At 38.4% G+C, this 14,899-nt stretch overlaps 1 protein-coding gene across 26 annotated transcripts in view; it reads right to left on the reverse strand.

Annotated features, from left to right (window-relative positions):
• The window catches only part of ARHGAP24 (Rho GTPase activating protein 24), an 826,886-nt gene that overhangs the window by 629,598 nt on the left and 182,389 nt on the right, over positions 1 to 14,899 (reverse strand). The window contains exon 2 of one of the 26 annotated variants that reach the window (XM_084973636.1): positions 480 to 629. The exons of 24 other annotated variants lie outside the window; for them this stretch is intronic. The gene's annotated coding sequence lies outside the window, so the exon portion shown is untranslated. Of the gene's footprint in view, positions 1 to 479; positions 630 to 9,499; positions 9,551 to 14,899 lie in introns of those variants that run through there. One more of the 26 variants, XM_084973637.1, reaches the window with a different exon arrangement.

A 14,899-nucleotide genomic window follows, 5' to 3' on the forward strand; every position in this document is an offset into this window, starting at 1 on the left:
CTCCAGTAGTGTTTTAAATATAACTGCCTAGATACCTCTGAAAATATGAAATAGATAATCTTAACATAAGAAGCGTGTGATGAGCCTGGCCATCACGGTAAAGACTGAGACAGGCCACCCACCTCTCAGAATTCAGAGAAGTAAGTAATTTTAAGAGGCTTGCACAATAAGACCCAATATAAATATTTATAAACTATAATCAAGGTTAAAGGGAAAAAATTAATATACCAGTTCCTAAAATTAAGGAAACTAATACCAGCCTTAGAAAATAAATCACCTTTGTAGCAGAGAGTGAATTACTGTACTAGTGCAACACATAACACTTTTTCAGGGATAAAATTGTGCAGAATGCATGAATAGAAGTTTCCTCTAGCGTAGCAGCAACTAGAGAGAAATGGAAAGAACTGACAATCTGTCTTGCATCAACCTTGATGATACGCAGATCCATTCCTTCTGTTTGTAAAAGCTTTGCTCCTTACCCTTGGGGGTGCGTTCCTTGAGGCATTCATGGTCTAGCTGGGGAGATAATACATCTGATACTTTTCCCCTTGTCCAATATTTCTGACTCTCCTCTCCATTTGTACAATAATCTGATCTTGTTGCTCACAAGCTTCAAGGAAGATCAATTACTGTAGAAAATATAAATATTTTTAAGTTTCAAAAGTCTACCCTCTGAGGGGACTCAGGACAAGGGGAAAGAAACAAAAACCCTATGAACTAAATTCCCTCCCCTCAAGACAGAAAAAAGTCCCCCAGTGCAGAAGGAGGATAAATTAAGCAAAGAGGAAGGGATGAAGTGATTATAAGAGGTGATACGCAGGTAGAGCCTCAGATAGTGTAACCAGATGCAAGAGATCCTATTGCAATGAGAAAAATAGGCAGACAGAGGCCACGCTTCCTTCGTCAGAGTTCGAATTTAAATCATCTTCTTCTGTAATCTACCTGGTAGCCTCAAAGGGCACCTGCATGCCCTTCTGATGGTTGTAAATGTCAGTTCTAGGGGGTTACTACTCACATAGATACTGATAAGAATGGTACCCTGTGGGATTGTGCCACCATATGCAACAACTCTCGAAGTCTCATGGAGCCAAAGTAGCCCTTGAAGCCTGCCCAGTCCCTCTCCATGGCACAGTCCCTGTGCTGAGAAGGCATGGTATCTCTCCTTCCTGCTGGTATCTGGTAAGCTTCTTCTTTGATGGCTGTCAGGAGTACCTCACCCCCTGGCCACCAAGCAGGGCGTCTGTACCTAACACTTCACTACCCTCTATCCATCAGTGAAGGACATAACACAGTCACAAAATTCTATTGCAGAAGGAAGAACAAAGTGGATGGAAATGCCTGTGTTAGTGATGGAGGATCAAGGAAGTTTTTGAGAACTATCATCTGAATTGTCTACCTTGGGGAAATTTTGTAGCTTGTCAACAGTTTGCTACAACAGTAACAACCGTTATCATTTTTTATATCCTTTTATCTGCCAAACATTGTTCTAAATGCTTTAGAAAATTAGTATGGGAGGGGGTTCTCACTGTGGCACAGTTGAAACGAATCCAACTAGTATCCATGAGGATGTGGGTTCAATCCCTGGCTTCATCAGTGGGTCGGGGATCCAGCATTGCTGTGGCTGTGGTGTAGGCTGGCAGCGGTAGCTCCAATTCGACCCCTAGCCTTCGGAACTTCCATATGCCACAGGCACAGCCCTTAAAAAAAAAAGGAAAGAAAGAAAAGAGAGAAAAAAAGAAAGAAAATTAGTATGGGACAGTGATACAACATTTAAAATAAAAATACAAATATTGATTAAAAGTGAAGTTTCTGGAATCACCCTGCCTGGCTTTGTATCCTGGGATCTACTTTTGGGGCGGGGGGGGGGGGGCCTTGAGGGGGCTGCGTCTGCAACATGTGGAAGTCTCCAGGCCAGATATCAAACCAGCACTGCAGCAGCAACCCAGGCCACTGCAGTGACAATGCCAAATCCTTAACCTACTGTGCCATAAGGAAACTCCTGGCATCCACTTTTAAATAGCTCAGAAATCTTGGGCAAATTTCCTATCTTCTGTGTGTCTCAGTTTTCTCATCTATAAAATATAGTGGCATGGGAGATACTTAAAAGATACAAATAAAACTTTTAGTGATGAAAACACTATATCTAGGGTAAACAAACAAACAAAAAACGCTGTTAAGGGATAAGCAATGAATTGACCACTAAAAAAAAAAAGTGAGATAATCTGAAGATATAGCAGTAGAAAACCATTAAAAATGAATGAAAGAAAAAACTGAAAATAAATTGCAGAGCATCAGTGAGCTGTAAGACAACTTATGAAGTATGTACAAGTAACTTCAACTAGAGTCCTTGCAGAAGTAGGATGGGGAGAGAAAAATATTTGAAGAACTATGACTCAAAAATATCCAAATTTGGAATTCCCATTGTGGCTCAGCAGGTTAAGAACCCAACACAGTGTCCCTGAGAATGCAGGTTCAGTCCCTGGCCTAGCTCAGTGAGTTAAGGATCAGCATTACTGCAAGCTGTGGCATAGGTTGCAGATGTATCTTAGATCCAGTGTTGCTGAGGTTGTGGTGTAGGCCTGCAGCTGCAGCTCCGATTGGACTCCTAACCTAGGAACTTTCATATGCCACAGGTGCAGCCATAAAAAGAAAAAAAATCCAAATTTGATGAAAATTATAGGCCCATAAATTCAAGGAGCTCTATCAATTCCAAACACACATAAAAAAAGATAACTTAGGGAGGCACATCAAAATCAAGTTGCTTAAAATAGTGATTTAAAAAAATCTTAAAAGGAGTCAGAGAAAAAAGACAAAATACATACAGAAACGAAGACAAAAATGACTATAGGGTAGATACAGTGCAAGTCAGACAACAACGGGATGACATGTTTAAGGTGATGTCAAACCACAATCAAAGTATCTTTAAAGCAAAAGGTGAAATAAAATGAATGCTTTTCCCCCCAGACCAGGAACAGGCAAGCATGGCCACTCTCAGCACTTCAGCTGACATTTGTATTAGAAGTTCTAGCCTGTGTTGGAAGGCAAGAAAAATAAATAAAAGGTATAAAGATTTAAAAAGGTAGACGAAAACTATATACGTAGATAATATAATAACCCTGTGGAAACCCCAATGGAATTTAAAAGAAAGCTAGTAGTAAGGCTGAAGTATATAAAAAATATACAGACATCAATTATATTTTAGTATACTAGCAAAGAGCAATCAGATATTTAGTTTTTAATGCCATTTGCAAGAACACTAAAAATAAGGAATGCTTACGGATAAATCTGTCATAAGGTGTAAAAAAAACTATACATTGAAAACTAGAAAATATTGCTAAGAGAAATTAAAGAAGACCTAAACAAATGGGAGAACTTACTATGTTCATGGAATGAAAGATGTCGACTTTCTCCAAACTGATTTATAGTTTCAGTGTAAAATCCCACTCAAAATCATTGCCTGCCTTTACATAGGGGTTGAAAAACTGATTCTAATGTTCATACAAAAATAAAATGGACCTAAATTAGCTAAAAAATTTTGAAAAAGAAAAATAAAGCTGGGGGGAGTTCAGTAATTGTTATTGAAAAAAACACAATAATATTATTATCTCCTACATTTCCCAGAAGAAAACATAGGAGATAATATTTGTGACCTGAATTGAAAAAAGTTCTGAGATACGACACAAGCAGCACAATCTGTAACATTTTTACATGAGAAATTGAACTCCATTAAATTTAAGAATATTCAGTCTTCAAAAGACAATATAAATAAAATGAAAACACAACTACAGAATGATACAACATTTGCCCAGAGGAAATATTTGCTAATCACAGATCTGATTAAAGATCTGTATTTGGAATATCTGAAGACCTCTCAAAACTTAATAATTTTTAAAACTTGAATAAATAAATTCATTAAATAATTAAAGTGATAACTTAAATACATACTTCACCAAGGAAGAAGTACAAATGGCAAACAAGTACGAGAAAAGATATTCCACATCAAATCTCATTAGAGACATGCAAATTGAAAAATACAATGCAGTATTACTAGTATACACCTATTAAAAGTATTAAAAATAAAACATTGACCATACCAAAAATTGGCAACTTGTGCTGCAACTAGATCTCTTGCACACTACGGATGGGACTGTAAAATGGTACGACCCCTTTGAGAAGCAATTTGACAGTCTCTTGAAAAGTTAAATACACATCTATCACCCTGCTCCTCGGTATTGACCCAAGAGAAATAAAAGAATGTCCACACTAAGACTTGAACATGAATGTTCACAGAAACTTTATTTGTAGAAGGTAAAAACTAGAACAAACCCAAATGTCCCTGAACAAGTGAATGGATAAACAAGCTGTAGGGCATGCATACAACCCACTACTGCACAGCAAGAAAGACGTGTGAACTACGATCCATGCCACAATGTGGACAAATCTCAGAATAAGCCCGCTAAGTGAAAGAAGCCAGATGGAAAAGAACATACACTGCATGATTCCGTTTTGTATAATTCTTTAAAAAGGCATCTAATTTACAGTGCCCGAAACCATATTAGTGATTAGGTAGAGGCAAGGGAGGGCAGGAGGAAGGGATTACAAAAGAGCAATAGATTGGCGTTCCCGTCGTGGCTCAGTGGTTAACGAATCTGACTAGGAACCATGAGGTTTCGGGTTCGATCCCTGGCCTTGCTCAGTGGGTTAAGGAACCGGCGTTGCCGTGAGCTGTGGTGTAGGTTGCAGACTCGGCTCGGATCCCGCGTTTCTGTGGCTCTGGTGTAGGCCGGTGGCTACAGCTCCAATTGGACCCCTAGCCTGGGAACCTCCACATGCCGTGGGAGCGGCCCAAGAAATGGCAAAAAGACAAAAAAAAAAAAAGGCAATAGAAAACTTTTGGGGGTGACAGGTTCATTATCTTGACTGTGGTGATAGTTTCACTGTTTATGTCAAAACTCTTCAGATTGTGCACTTTACACATGCGTTAACTGCATATCAATTACACCTCAATAAAGCTGTTTAAGAAAATAAGAATTTATAGTAGGCTGATGTAGAAAGGCACAGAAAAGTCAGATCTGCTTCCCAGGGAAGCTAACTACAACAATTTTCCTGCATTCATGAGCTAGTGGCCTTCAATCAGTGTACAAATATGACAACTATGGAAGGAGACACAAATACACAAAAATTCTGAAGCACCTAGCTGACAGAAAGGTACCATAATACTGGGATAAGAAAATTGAGCCTTTTTAAAGTACAAAGATGTATTCTTTTTCTCATGTTAGCTCACCAAAAATTAATTAAACACAGGCTACTAGATCTGGCCTGTCATTCATTCCATGGCTATTATGGGAGTTCACAGGCAGCTGAGACCACAGAGGGCAGCAATGCCAGCAATTTACGTATCATATTCGACATGTGATGACATAACTGCTGGGCAAGCTCAATTTTTCATCCCACATGTACTCTAAAGGTGTGGGATAGAACAGGAAAGTGCATTTAATACACTCCGTAGGGAACTATACACTACAGAGCATTCCAGAAAACTCCCTTATTTAAAATAAATATATAGTCTAGGAGGAGATTCAAAATGTGTAATGGTGTTGTCTCTGGGGAATAGAAACAGGACAGCAGAAGAAGGGTTCACTTTTGGCACTTTTTATATGCTTGCAAGTTGTCGTGAACAATTTGCATTTTCAAGATAAAATAAATAATAGAAAGTTTTAAATGAAGTGCATCTCTGCATTACTGTCCCTGGATCAATTCTGAGGAACGGACCTAGTACTGAGACTCTCCCCCTTCAGATCAAAATAGTTCTTAATTTTTATTTTTATTTACACCTGCTACTACAAATCCTGTTTGACATATTGAATTCATATGTCATTCCTATCATAATAACTTTCCTATCATTTAGTAACTTTGCATCCTATTAGAAAAGCTTCCAAAATGTCACCAGACATCCACTCTCAGATCAAATACCTCTTACTTCCAATTTTTCATATTTATCAACTGAAGAATGGTACAAATGCTCTCTGTATAACATCTCATGATAAATTCCCCTAAAGATAAAAACTGCTATTCTACTCTTCAAAAAAACATAGGGACTTTAGTTTATCTGTGTGCAAGCACTGAGAAGAAAAGCAGCATCTTAGGACAGACTTTGAAAAACTTATGGTTTCCAAAGGAGACAGTTTGGGGGGGTGGGGGGATGCGCTGGTGTTGTGGGTTGGAAATCCTATAAAACTGGATTGTGATGATCACTGTACAACTATAAATGTAATGAATTCATTGAGTAAAAAAAAAAAAGAAAAGCAGCATCTTTCCTTAAATTAGTCATTTTCTTTTAAAAAAGATAAAAAAGAAATTTAAAAAACATAAAATATGCTAACTTATCTTTTACAAACCTGAAAAAACTCGTTATAAATAATAATGGTATAGTCTCCCTTACAGTACCTGTGAACTCTTTTAACAATAATGTATTTTTTTAACAATAATGTATTATTTTTCTTTACAAGATCAACAAAAGTAACCTTAGTATACAAATTAAATTGGTCAGTGGCTCAAGTTCCAAGAGCAATTACTCTAACAAATGTACTACCAATTATTCTCAGGCATATCTGGTTTCAAAATCAGATTTTATCACTGACTAACTTTGCAACTTGAAACAAGAAGTACAACCTCTCTGACGGGCAATTTTCTCATCTATAAAATGGGGACAGTAATCCATGCATTATAGTCTTATCGTAAGGACTGAATTAGATGATACATGTAGGATGCTTAGCATGGTAGATATTCAACTAATGTTTTTACCCTGCTCTTCAGTGTTAGAAGCAGCAGACTCATCTCAGCCAGAATTTTTTTAAGGAAAAAACTAAAACGTCTCTTTCCACTAATGCTTTAATGGGTAATTACTAGATCACACACATACATTTATACAGTGTTTACATTCAATAACTCGGAACTTAAACATTATACTATTGGAAACACATAGTTTTAGAACATCAACTTTATAAACATATGAAATTTTCTAAGGATTAGTAGTTCCATATTACCCACACAATGTGATATTATATATTAAAAAAAAATTTTAGGTTATAAATTATCACTTCAACATAAAACTTCTGAGATGCAGGAAATCCCTCACAATCATCTGAGCATACTGAGACATCGTAGGAACAATTCTACAGTGCTAGGCTGAGAAGTGACACCCTAGTCACTAAAGAGATTCTAGTGGTGAAATTTTGGGGTCTCGATAAAAAAAGACCCAAAGTGATTAACTAGCAATCAGAAAAGCTCTTTTATAAAGTTTGTCTCCAGCCAACTCTACTAAAACACCCAATAATCAAAAATATATTTTGTAAGTTTTAGATATTAAAGGCATAGATATTAAATGGCTTTAAATAATTGTAATCACACTATTCTTTTTTCAACAAACTTTTATTAACCGCTGTTCAGGTACCAAGCTCTAGAGACCCTAGATTTGAAAGACATAGCATCGTCTCCTGAAGAGAGGCCACTTCCTAGTGCCTAAAGCTGTCAGACACGTATGCAGGTAACTGTGGTAGTGGGTACAAACGCTAGAGTGAGGCAGAGAGTAGAGAGAGATGCCAGAGGGCGCTTGGCCCTGAGCACAGACTTGAGGAAGTGTTTAAGGACAATACAGCGCGTGCACTGCATCCTGAAGGATGAGCACAAGTCCACACGCGAGGAAAAAGCCATCTCGGCAGACCCCTTAGGACCCCTCTAAATAAAGAGCTGGCATCTGGATGAAGCGCTGATGAACTCTCTCAAAATCTCCTTTGTTGACATTTGTAAGAAAGCCTTAAAAGGAAGCTCAGTTTCCTTGGAGTCTGACAGACTGTTGCCTTATCATTTTAAAACTAAATGTGAGCTGCTGTCATGTGACTTAAAATGTCACCACACGCAGTTTCATCTTTATCAATCCAAAATTGTCAGGTAGCAGATTTCAAGAAGCTGTGTCAGCAACCACCAACGACCGATACAGGCAAGCGAAATGAGAAGATGCGCTTCATGAGGAGAAAGCTTGGAGTGTGTTCACTAAAGAAAGAGAGTGCATCCAAATGAACTCATTAACAGGAACCTAGCAGCTGCTAGAATGCTACTACGAAATGAAGAGCCTCCTGAAGTGTAAGCCGTGGGAGAGAAGAATTGGACAAGTGGTAAAAAGCACAAGAATATTGCCCCCAAAGACTCCAAAAATACATCAGTCGACCTGACAATTTAAAAGAACAATACTTCCCCCAACACAGGAAGTTCCAGTTTTACACACATGGTTCTTTATTTTAATATTCATTAACCTGGGCTTTATATATTTTCTGTACTGATGCATTTTAAACTCAAAGCATCAATCCTTATAAGTGACCAAATCAATCCAGGTGTTTTAACATCCCATAGGCATAGATATTGTCTTTATTAGAAAAGTAATTATCATTTCTTAGGGTAAAATCTGAGATTTCCCCACATTTCTAAGGAAGCATCATTGGTGTTTACTAACAAAATTTAACCTAAAAAAAAAATATGTTGATGTGCAGTTTTCCCAATTGACAATGAATATAGGAAGATTCTCCTTGCCTAAAAATCACGCTTTTTAAAATGAGCATTTTCTTTTAGACAACCAGTCGATGAACAGATCCTGCAGTCAACTCATTATGCTTTATAATGCAAATTCTGACATGTTTTGCCACATCAAATTTGTATATTTTTCTTCAATATAAAAGTATTCATTATTTGCCACCATGCAGGAAAAAATTTAACCATAAAATCCAATTTTGTCTTAAGTTTATCCCCCCAATATGCTTTCATATTCATTGTTCAGAGCATTTTAAAGATAATTTCTGTTCACATTGGCCTACATTGAAGAATATATTATAAGAAAAAAATCACGTAAAGTTTAGGTATGTGGTGAAAATTAGCACTTGGGCTAAATGCTGTCTACTAGTTTGAGAGAAAAATATGGGTCAGTTCAAGTGAGGGCAAAAAAAATCCCAAACTCATCACATCCTGAATGACACACACAGACACAACAAATATATAACTACACATGGAATAATTCTCTTGGAAAGAGACCTGAAAATTGGATGAACAGAATCTCTGCAACAAAGTGGGAAAAAAACAGCATTTTGATACAGGTTTGCCAGGGGAAAAAAAAACTCAGACCCAGGCTGCCGTAATCAACAATCAGAAGAGAACACAAAGGTACAGATACTTGCCCTGAAAGGATGAAGCAAAGCTCCACGTCAAGCAACCCAAGCCCTGGATCTTCCATAGGAGAAACCAGCCCTCCCTCTCCCCACAAAAAAGCAAAACAAACAAAAAAAATTGACTTTGAAAACCATCAGGAATGCCTCCAAGACAACCATATATATAACTTCAAGGAACAAAAACCTGCTTTTAAAGGACCCCCGCACCACCTCTGTGGACTCAAACAGCACAAAAACACCAGATTGAAAAGCGTAAGGACAACAGATGTAGGAGACGCACTTACCAATCTTGCCGTGTCTGTTCTAGAGGCAGGAACCGGTTGGTATACGCCCCAGGGACTGAGTCACTGGCAGGAGCCATTTATGTGACCTTAGGCAGCCTCGTTAATGCCAACAGCAGGCATGATTTTGGAATTCTCCAATCACCTGTTAGTGGTGGAGAGCATGCCCCGCTGACAGAACCACTCACCCTGCACTCAGGCAGGGCTCACAGCTGGCCAAGCAGTAGCCCTCACCACCAACAACCCAAGGCATCAGCCACCAAGCCCCACAGCCAGACCAGGGAGCAGTGCTGCCTACTAATGCCCACCCACAATAGGAGGGTGAATACAACTCACACAGGGGACCCCCCCTCGAGCACCTGGCTAGGCTGGACAGGCAAGACTGTGCTTCTAGGCACACTGGGTGTGCCTTCTATTGAGGCGAAATCCTTCCGAATGTTATAGTCAATGTACGGTGATTTATGAGATTTTCAGCTCTAGCTGGTGGGGTCAGAACATCTTCTAAATAAGGCCACCCCTTCAAGACTGGTAGAGCTAGCTGGATACCCGATAGTACTTAAACAAATAGGCAACACGAGGAGATAGAGAAATATGTTCCAATCAAAAGAACAAAACAAAACCTAAAAAAAAAAAGAACCAAAGAAAACGGTTTATCTGATAAAGAGCTCTAAATAGTGGTCATAAATACGCTCACAGAGCATACAAAAAGAAGGGATGCACACAGAGAGAGCTTGACAAAGCGACAGAATATATTTAAAAAGTACCAAACGGACACAACCAAACTGAAAGGTACACTAGAGGGCTTCAACGACAGAACGGATGAATAGATGAATAAATCTATGAGCCAGAAGATGAAAAACCATGAAACTCATCCTAACAAGCCAAAGGAAAAAGAATTTTTAAAAATGAGGATGGGACAACAACAAGCAGAGTAACATTCACATTATAGGGGTCATGGAGAGAAGAGAGAGAGAAACGGCCAGAAAAATTATTTGAAGAAATAGAAGCTGGCAGCTTCCTTAATCTGAGGAAAGAAACAAACGCTCAGGTTCTGGAAGCCCAGAGAGTTCCAAATAAGATAAATTCAGAGACACACACCAAGACACATTATAATTAAAATGGCAAAAGTTAAGAATACAGATTTTTTTTTTTTTTTTTTTTTTTGCTTTTTTATGGCCTCATGTGCAGCATATGGACGTTCTCAGGCTGGGAGTTGAATTAGAGCTGCAGCTACCAGATGACACCACAGCCACAGCAACGTAGAATCCAAGCCGCGTTTACAACCTACACAACAGCTCGCAGCAACGCCAGATATTTAACCCACTGAGCAAAGCCAGGACTCAAACCTGCATCCTCATGAATTCCAGCTGGGTTTGTTACCACTGAGCCTCAATGGGAGCTTCCTTAAAAGCATCAAGGAAAAAAAAAAATCTTGTTATGTACAAGGAAAATATGTTAGGCTAACATTAGCACATTAGCACATTTTTCAACAGAATTTTTACAGGCCACAGAGAGTGGCATTACATATTCAAAATGCTGAGAGGAAAAAAAAACTTCCAACCACGAATTCTCTAACCAGCAAGGTTATCTTTCAGATTGAAGAAGCGACCAAGGGTTTCCCAGAGAAGCCAAAGCCATCACCACCAAACCAGCCCTTCGAGGAGTTACAGGGATTTCTTTCAGCTGAAAAGAAATGGCACTAATGAATAATAATAAAGCAGCTGTTTTGTTTTAAGCTAATCATCACTGAAGGACTTACTTTGGAAGTATTTGTGATTCGGGAATTTCAGACAAATCTTAGGAAAATTCCTGTGTCATTTCTTGTCACCCGTTTCTAAGCCTCAGCCACAACCACTACAACACATACACACAACTTAATTCTCGTCATACATTACAAATTAGAGACCTTCAACTTCTCTTCACCCTCTCACGGCTGCATCCTTTTATAGCGGAGAATCATTTGAAAAGCTTAACAGAGAAAGAGCACAAACAGAACTGTTTCATAAAGGGCACTTTGAAAGTTTAGTTTCTAATTAGGTTTAATGAAGTAGTTCTCTTCCATGCTTTCATTGTTCTATGAGCATATTTGCCAAAAATTTCAGGGACAACAAAACCCACATCTTCTCTCTCCAAATCTTGAGCTCTTTTTACTATTTAGCCTCTTTAAGATGCTTTACCCCGAATTACATGATCCTAGTGTTTTCAATAACATCATTAGAAACTTCCTCTTCCAGGAAAGATGGGAATATATTTATCTTTTTTTTTCTGAAAAAAAAAAAAAAAACCTCTAAATGGACAAAATGTATGCCATGACAATTCTCAAGATTTTAGATATCAGATAAACTTAAAAACAGTATTTTCTAAGAGACAAGATATAAAGTGAACCTGACAACTGCCTCAGCTTAGTGCTTAGAGAGTTTTACAGATCACGAGTCAGGAAGGAAGCACTGATGCCTGATAGACTCTAAGATGAGATGGCACTGGGGGTTCAGAGAAGCCAAGACACCTAGAGTTCATAGAGAGGAAAAGAGAAGAGAGAGCAGCAAAAAGCCCAAAAACCTGAGAAGCACCCCCTCAAGTCTTCAGCTGAGCATACATGTAAGGAATACACTCAAAGCCAAGGTAAGAAACAGCTAAAAAAATAAAGGGGGAAAAAATGCCAGAGTTCACACAGGGTCACAGTTTCTGACCCCACCAGCTAGAACTGAAAACTTCATAAATCACAGTACATTGACTATAACATTCAAAAGGATTTTGCCTCAATAGTGGGGAAAACCAGCCCTTGAATAAGTATAGCTCTGTTTCTACCCAACAAAGCTTAAGAGCAAGACTCAAAAAGACCAAATGGTTTCCAAGTAACTTAACTGTGTCCCAGAATAAAACTCAATAAGAATTTAAGAAACACAAAAATATCCAGCACCCAAAAAGGTAAAATTCACAACGTATGGCATTCAATTAAAAAAAAAAAAATTAGCAAGCTTGTAAAGGGACAGGTAAATTTCAACTATAATGAGCAGGAAAAAAGTCAATCATTTGGAATTGACCTAGAAATTATAGATCTAATAGAAATAGTATACAAAGACAAAAAACTTATAACTGCATTCCACATGTTCAAGAAGTTAGAAGAACTGGAGTTCCCATCATGGCTCAGAGGTAACGAACCCGACTAGTATCCATGAGGACGTGGATTCGATTCCTGGCCTCGCTCAGTGGGTTGAGGATCTGGCATTGCTGTGAGCTGTAGTGTAGGCCACAGATGCAGCTTGGGTTCCACATTGCTGTGGCTGTGGCATAAGCCTGCAGCTGCAGCTCCAGTTCAACCCCTAGCCCGAGAACTTTCACATGCTGTGGGTGTGGCCCTAAAACAACGACAACAACAAAAAGAAATCAGAACTGAGAACAATAAAGAGCACATGGAAGATATAAAAACTCACTCAAATCAAATTTCTAAAGATGAGAATGACTCTGCTTGCAAAAGAAAAATACAGAAACTACTGAAATATAAAGACATAAATACTTTAAAAATAGAAGGACCAAAAGAAATCATGACATTCATGGGTCAGGGTCAGGGTTAGGGGTTAGGGTTAGGGGTCAGGGTTAGGGTTAGGGGTCAGGGTTAGGGGTCAGGGTTAGGGTTAGGGGTCAGGGTTAGGGTTAGGGGTCAGGGTTAGGGTCAGGGTCAGGGTTATGACCCTCTTATAACTGTCTTTGCATTGATCAGGAAATCATTTCTTAAACACTATCTTAACTCTTCAAAATTTCACAAAAGAGTAAGGTTGCTCCTCTCCTATTGCTCATTTATTTTTCAGTGTTTCAACAGTAAAACAATAGAGGTAAACTCGTCACCTCATAATCCTAGTTTTCTTTTCCTTATGACAGATTAGCAAATTAGGCATCTGTTCAATGCTCTGAAAACTTTCAACGAGAGAATTCAGTGGAACCAGGAAACCTAATATCTATTCAGAAGTACACCTTGGGCAACATTTTGGCAGATGCTTTGCAAACTGAATGTACACAAGTGAGCCAATTTCCCTTTATTATTCATAAACACTGTGTAAAATTAGACATTTCACTGTTTACCAATCTTGATTTATAATTTTTATGCAAAGCACATGGATTTGCATAACCCTAAACTACTCAATTATAAAATATTATGTAGGCAAAGATATTAAGTGCTATTTGTAAGGAAAATATATTTAACAGTAATCTCTCCAAAAAGAAATAACCAAGCTTATAATAAAGATGTTTTTAAAAAAAGAGTACTCTATCAAATATTGATTTACAAAGATCTAGGATGACAGGCAGACATGGTACTATAATTTAGAAGTACGAATATAATGATATAATTACATACACATTCCACACTATTTTAAAATTTGTTGTTTTTTTTTTTTTGTCTTTTTGCCATTTCTTGGGCCGCTCCCGCGGCATATGGAGGTTCCCAGGCTAGGGGTCTAATTGGAGCTGCAGCCTCCAGCCTACGCCAGAGTCACAGCAACACCAGATTGGAGCCGCATCTGCGACCTACACCACAGCTCATGGCAATGCTGGATCCTTAACCCACTGAGCAAGGGCAGGGACCGAACCTGCAACTTCATGCTTCCTAGTCGGGTTCATTAACCACTGCGCCACGACGGGAACTCCTAAAATTTGTTTCTTTAGAAGACTTTTAGCTATAAACAAAATGCTTTGCAGAAAATGATTTAATAATTTTCTCACTATAGTCACCAAAGTTTTGTAGGGATTGGAAACTTCTAGTATTAGAGGACTTAAGGTCCAAATGGACTAAGAACTCTGTCCCAAAGTCTCACCAAGAGACAATTAGCTCATTTGCTATTTATTTATTCATTCACTCATTCATTCATTTAAATATTTATGAAAGCCTACCATATACAATGTATTCTGCTAAGAACTAGAGCAACATATCTGAATAAAACAGTCCCTCCCATCAAGGAGTTAACATCTGCTTTGTACTTAAAGTTTGTGCCTCTTCAAAATGTGTAAGTTGAAACTTTAATCCTCAGTGTGAGGGTATTTGAAGATGGGGCCTCTGGGGGGTAATTAGCTCACAAGGGTAGAGCCCTTAAGATGAGATTGGTGCTTTTATAAGAAGAGAACTTGCTTCTGCTTTCTGTTCTCCATGTCAGGATGCAATGACAAGAGGGACATTCACAAACCAAGAGGAAAGTCCTCACCAAATCTGCTGGTGCCTTGAACTTGGATTTCTCCGTCTCCAGACTTGTGAGAAATATGTTTGTTGTTTAAGCCACCCAATCTGCAGTAATGTGTTACCTTAGACCAAACCAAGACAACATCCCAGTGGCTAAATTAGATGTAAATAAACCTTCAATCTCATGGATTTTATAGTTAATCTCTTACTTATCATTTTCACCCTGATTGATA

This window comes from Sus scrofa, chromosome 8 (assembly GCF_054392235.1).
Source record: "Sus scrofa isolate SSC_HxYL_T2T_F1_AM1 chromosome 8, Sscrofa_HxYL_maternal_Yorkshire_Landrace_v2.0, whole genome shotgun sequence".
In the NCBI taxonomy this organism is placed as follows: Eukaryota; Metazoa; Chordata; class Mammalia; order Artiodactyla; family Suidae; genus Sus; species Sus scrofa.